The sequence below is a fragment of the Spermophilus citellus genome, assembly GCF_964194105.1.
Source record: "Spermophilus citellus genome assembly, chromosome: 3".
Taxonomy (NCBI): Eukaryota; Metazoa; Chordata; class Mammalia; order Rodentia; family Sciuridae; genus Spermophilus; species Spermophilus citellus.
Window position 1 is genome coordinate 45,208,406 of NC_138184.1, and position 6,367 is coordinate 45,214,772.

Below are 6,367 nucleotides of genomic sequence, written 5' to 3' on the forward strand. Positions count from 1 at the left end.
ACAGCTCAATTGGTAGAGTGCTTGCCTAGCATCCACAAGGCCTTGGGTTCAATCCCCAGCACCACCACCCCCCAAAAAAGATAAATAAATAAATAATTGAAAACCTTAAAGTTTAATTAGCAAAAGTCTCCTGTTTCCTAAATCTGAGTCTATCTCCAGGCTTTAACTTACTCCTCCTCTAAGGTCACATCCATTCTCACAGGCATTAATAATTACAACAGTAAAGATACCTTCAGCCACAAGTAATAAAATACCAACTAACCATGAGTTCATAAAGGCATTTAACAAATACATGTAGCTATTTAGTCTGGAGGTAGGCAATTCCAAGCTTGGGTTGGTAGATCCACAAGGCTATAAGTGACCACGGTTCTTAAAGTTTTTGTGCTTTATCACCAATGTGTCTGTCATAGCCCTCAAGAAAGGGGAAGGAGATGGCTGTCCTCCACCCCAAAAGATCCTATGGTCCTCTGACAGGCTTACAAGCAGGAAGGAAAGAAATGGAAGCAAAATAGGCCTTCTCGTGGAGGTATCACTTATTAGGAAGAAAAATCCTTCCCAGAAGCCCTTCAGAGACAACAACTCCAAGATCCTTTTTTCCAGCCCTGGTTGTTCTTCTCACCTCCAATTATTTCTTTTAGTCAGCTTTTTTGTTGCTGCAACCAAAAGATCTGTCAAGAACAATTAGAGGAGGAAAAGTTTATTTTAGAACTTACAGTTTCAAAAGTCTCAGTCCATAGAGAGCTGGCTCCATTCCTCTAGGCTAGATGGGAGGCAAAACATCATGGCAGAATAGAGTGGCAGAGAAAAGCAGGTCAGGACATTGCCACCAAGAAGCAGAAAGAGAGACTCCACTTGCCAGGTATAAAATATATACCCCAAAGGCATGCCCTCAGTGAACTACCTCCTTCAGCCACACCCCACCTGCCTTCAGTTACTAATCAGTTAATCCTACCAGGGGGATTAATTCACTGATTGGATTAAGGCTCTTATAATTTAATCATTTCTCCTCTAAACCTCCTTGCATTGCCTTATATATGAGCTTTTGGGGGACACCTCATATCTAAACCATAACACTTCCTGAGCCATGATACGTCATTTTCTTACTATCACCTCAAACTCAGTCTGTCTGGGAATAAATCTCTTTTCTCACATCCTAATTCTAACTCCCTTCTCTGAATTTCCTGATTTTTTTCTAGTAGTGTTTTCCACTCATCATGGAGACTGCAAACTTCAGAATCTTCTTGGATTCCTTTTCCAGTTGGTCCCCAAGAGCTGCGAATTCTTTTCCTTCCTAATGTCTCCCATTCTGGCTCCTCCCTTCCACCCTTCTACTCCTTCAGTCAGGCTGTTACTCTTGGACGTGGACCATGTCATTTCATCTGAAATGGACACCAGCCCCAAGGACCATGCACTCTGCCACCAGATTCACTTTCTTGAAACCCTCAACCCTCCCTCTTGCCCTCTTGGGCTAGACTCCCATGTATCTACAGAAGAAAAAGAAATATAGACTTCTTAGTTCAGGTTTTAAGATTTTCTGCAACATTACCTTTCAAAAAGGATTCCCCATTATCCTCTGCTCCAGTCAGACTTGTGAACTGAGTGTTCCCTGAAATATGTTGGGTATATTCCCCTCCCCAAACACATATCCACACCATCCTCTGGATGAGAATACCCCTCTACTTTCTCCCTCCTACCGGAATCCCATAAGACCTACAAGGGTGACTGCTAAAAACTTCTCAAGTACCCTAGGGTTCAGTGAGAGTTTTCTCCTCTGAAGTCCTACATGTTTATTGTCCTCATGGAATTATGAGTCATTTTCTTAAAAGAAACTTTTGAATTAAGTAAGTAGGTAAGTGTAACTCTGCAGTGTTTTACAATGTACACAATAATACTTGCATGATAAACAGTAATAAAATACCCATTGTTGAATGCTGAGAAAAGTTTTTAAAAATATTCTGTTCTACTAATTAAGCCTCAGGAAGTTGAGAGCCTTTTTAAAAGATAAACATATAACACTCTAAGACAGAACGGCAACAGATTGTTCAAGAGAGTGGCAATGTATCTATACAATATGATGTCATCTACCCGTGGAGAGACCATCCATTTGTTCATTCATTTGTAGCCAGGAAACTGCAGTTGGATTGCCTGACAACTGCCACCAGAATTCTTGGCAAGAGAACTCTCTGTATTTAGGAAAATATCTTGACAAATTGCTCTGGGATAAAGAATGAGGTCAGATAGAATTGACTACCTTATTTGATCAGAGTGACACACTCATGTGTAGACAAGTGGAGGACTTAACTTCTTAACCATTTCTTCATAAAGAACCATGAAGCCACTTAAAGAAAAATGACAAGATTATCAGGACAGAAACTTGTGCAGAAAAACAAGAAGACACCACAGAACTTTTTTTTTTTATTCAACTATTTCATAGAAATCATAGCAAAAGAGAAGGCCTTGGGCTTAGTTATTAAGATTAAGTGGAGGCAGGCTCTGATATGAGGTTGCCCATAGAGCTTCTCTGGAGGAATTTGTCCGAGTACAGCATTTTTTTTTTTTAAAGCCTTGCAGGAATTCTGACTCTGCCATTTATAAGCTTTGTCAAACTCTCTGAACTTGATTCTTTATTTGGGAGAGAGAAGGAGGGAGGACTCTGTTTTATTCCCTATATGCACCCACACTTTTATGTTTGTTTACTTCATACAATTGAGTTCCCATTTTATGATTCACATTTCTTTGATAAAATTATCTACGTTGGTAATGATGCTTTTGGCTCTGGGTAACAGAAAGTTTCATTTCAATTGTGTCATATCTTAAAGGGGATTTATCAGTTCATTTAACTGAAAATGTCTACATGCTGGGTAATCACCAGGTATAATTCCATCAACCTTCAACTCTGCTTCCCTTCTTACTCTCCTGTTCTACAATCTGGCCATAACAATGTCCACAGGGAGAGAGACCAGTTCATACAGTAACATCACTTTTTTTTTTCCTTCGGGTTGGATATTCTGTTGCTGTTTGTTTAAATGCATATTAATTGTACAGAATGTTGTGCTTCACTGTGGCATATTCATATATGCTAATAACATAGGTTAATCATTATCAATAAATTAAATAATAAATTATTTAATTTATTATCTATTACCTTTCTTTGCACCCCCATCCCCTTCCTCTACACTAATAGTCTTCCATTTAGTAACATCACATTTAAGAATAGGAACTCTCAGGGCTGGGATTGTGGCTTAGCGCTCACCTAGCATGGGCAGGACCTGGGTTTGATCCTCAACACCACATAAAAATAATAATAAAGGCATTGTGTTGTGTTTATCTACACCTAAAAAAAATAATTTTTTTTAAAAGAATAGGATCTCTCTTACCGTGAAGCTCCTACAAAAACCTTCCATTTTATTTCATTGGCCAGAATGGTCACATGTCCACTGCTGAAACAATCCATTGCCTGAAGAATGTCATTCACTAATTATTTAAGGTCTTAAATTTCTAAATTAATCTCTGTGGCAAGGAAGTAGGGTTACCTATAGACCAATCAGGTGCACGATGTTGCAGGAGGCAGGGCCAGCTTCCCTAAATCTCAGGTCTGCATAGTGTGGACCTCTTGCTATTTCCTGGTAAGAGGAAATGGATGCTGAATTGCTCTTCAAAGTTCATTCAGCACAAAACTGTAGACTACGAAACTTCATCCCAGAGGCCACTGAACAGGATACAGCCACGTCTCTGATAACCAAAGGTTGGAATACTTACAAAGTTAGAGTCTGCCAGATCGTTATCTAACAAAGTCTAAGAATTTCCACAAGGAAATGAGAAACATGTAAACAATTACAGCTCTGCGGGTAACTGTACACCAGCATACGTGAAACCAATTGTTTCCACTCCATATGGGATACTAATCAGTTTAATTGCTTAGAAAGAGAAAAAAATAAAAACTTCAAGAACCAAAACTGCTCCATTGTATCATCAGAGGAGGGGGGAAACTTTTAAAATATACTCTCTTCAAATGGAAAAATATGTAAAATGTTGGAAAGGATTAATCTGAAGTGAAATCATCTTTAATTGCTATTTTTTTCACCAGGGAAACATAGAAGTTGGAAAATATACTCTCTTCAGATAGAAAAATAGATATAATGTTGGAGAAGATCCATTAGAAACTGAGCAGTTTTTAATTGCTATTTTTAATCATCGATCAGAATATCCATTTTCATTCTGTCACTGAGTTTATACTCAGAATTTATTTATTTTTAAAATGCTATGCTTATCAATTTTGTGGGTGTGGTGGACAGTCTGTCATCCCTCCTTGCTTTGAGCTCAAATCAACTTAGAAGTACCCACCCTTGCTGTGTCTGTTGAGGGCCTCTGATGTCCCAGGCTGCCCTGTGCCTGTCACAGAGCCACATGGTCAGCCAGCTGTCCTTTCTCCTTTCCAGAGGAGGAGAGTACCTTTAAGGCCATGTCCCTGGGGACATTTAGATTCCCTTTTGAGCAGCTCAGTCCTTCCTCTGATATCAGCTCACAAGGGTTACTGACTTACTGAACTCCCACTACCAAGAAAGAATTATGTGGAGAGTAAGACAGAAGTCAATGATGTAACTCTTGCTCCTGATAACCTCACAACCTTCCTGGGGATAAAACAACATCAGGAAAGAAAGAAAATCATATATGAATCAGAGAGTTGATGAACGGAACCCTAAGTGCAGGGAGAATGGGAATGAAACGTACCGTGTATGCAGGATGGGGAGGGAGACTGGCTTGAGTGGAGAACACTGGGAATGAGGATTAAGATAAAAGGTCAATTATAGATGGGCTTGAAAGTCAGAGAATAAGAACAACTAGCTAAAGGAAAAGGGGAATAGTCTTTATCTCAAAAGAGGGAGTGTGACACAAGTGCTTCCTCCCTGCCACTCAAAAATCACGCCCACTGATGCAGCCAATGTGGTGTAGTGGAAGAGCAATTTGGGGTTTAATCCTGGCTCAACCACTTACCATCCATGTGACCCTGGGAAAGCTACTTACCTTCCCTGAGCCTCAGAGTGGACACAGTTGAGTCTGTATTCTCAAGTTGAGCTGTCCAGCATGAGAGCCACTTGCCACATATGGCTGTTGCACTTAAAATGTAGCTAATCCAAATCCAGATATGCTCTAGGTATGAAATATATGCCAGGTTTGGGAGACTTAGTAATTTTTTTTAAAAAAGAAAAATAATCTCATAATTCTTTATTTTGAGTACACGCTGAAATGATAACATTGGATGTTTTGGGCTAAATAAAATAACATTATGAAACTTAATTTTACTTATTTCTTTTTACTTCTTCATACTTTTTTTTCATAGATAGCACACTACCTTTATTTTATTTATTTTATGTGGTGCTGAGGATCAAACCCAATGCCTCACACATATGAGGCTCCACCACTGAGCTATAACTGGAACCCTCTTTTTACTTTTCTTAACGTAGCTAGGCACAAAATTTTAAATTACTTAGTAATACTATTAGGCAAAGTGGAAAACAGGGTGTTTGGGGGGCTTGGGGGTTTTTGTTTGTTTGTTTTTTCTAATGGAAACTAGAAGTAGAATTTTGTTTCCTAGTGTCTTTAAAACCAGTGCATATGGTAATTTGTAATCAAGGCCACAATTTCATTCACGATCATTGACCATGTCCTCCCTCTCAGATTCTGGGCCAGGCTTGCTAGTTGCTTTTCCAGTGGGATGTTAGCAAACACAAGACAAGCAGAGGTTGTCAAACTGCTTGCACATCAGGACTTGCTCTCTTGCTGCTTTTGGGAGCCTTTAGGCAATCACCACATGATGATGTCCAAGCCAACCTGCTGGATGATAAAAAACATATGGCCAAGGATGTCCCCCACCCCAGCTAACATTTAACCAGATATATGAGGCCATTTTGAACGATCCTCAATTGTACTGTCCTTCTGATATTTTTTAAAAATGATAAATAGTAAAAGTTTATTGTTTTAGCATAAGTTTGGGGATATCTTGTTCTGCTATTGGTAGATTGTGGATAGATCCATGATAATCCTAATATTAGCAGAACCTTCAGTGGAATCTGGGAAAGATGGAAACTGGTAAAATCCAACAACTCTGATTCTATTGGGTGGGGACCTTTGCAACCCCATTTCCTCTCTTTACCCCTTCCCCAACATGCGTGCGCGCACACACACACACACACACACACACACACACACTCAAAAGTGAATTAGAATAAATCTTGCCCAGGGTTTGCCAACTCTTTGGGATATAAATCAATATCTATCTCTCTCTATCCTCTACCCCCTCTCTCTGTCCTTTTCTCTCTCTCAGCAAAAATAACTTGGACACCTGCATTCTGGTAGCTGTTTGTTA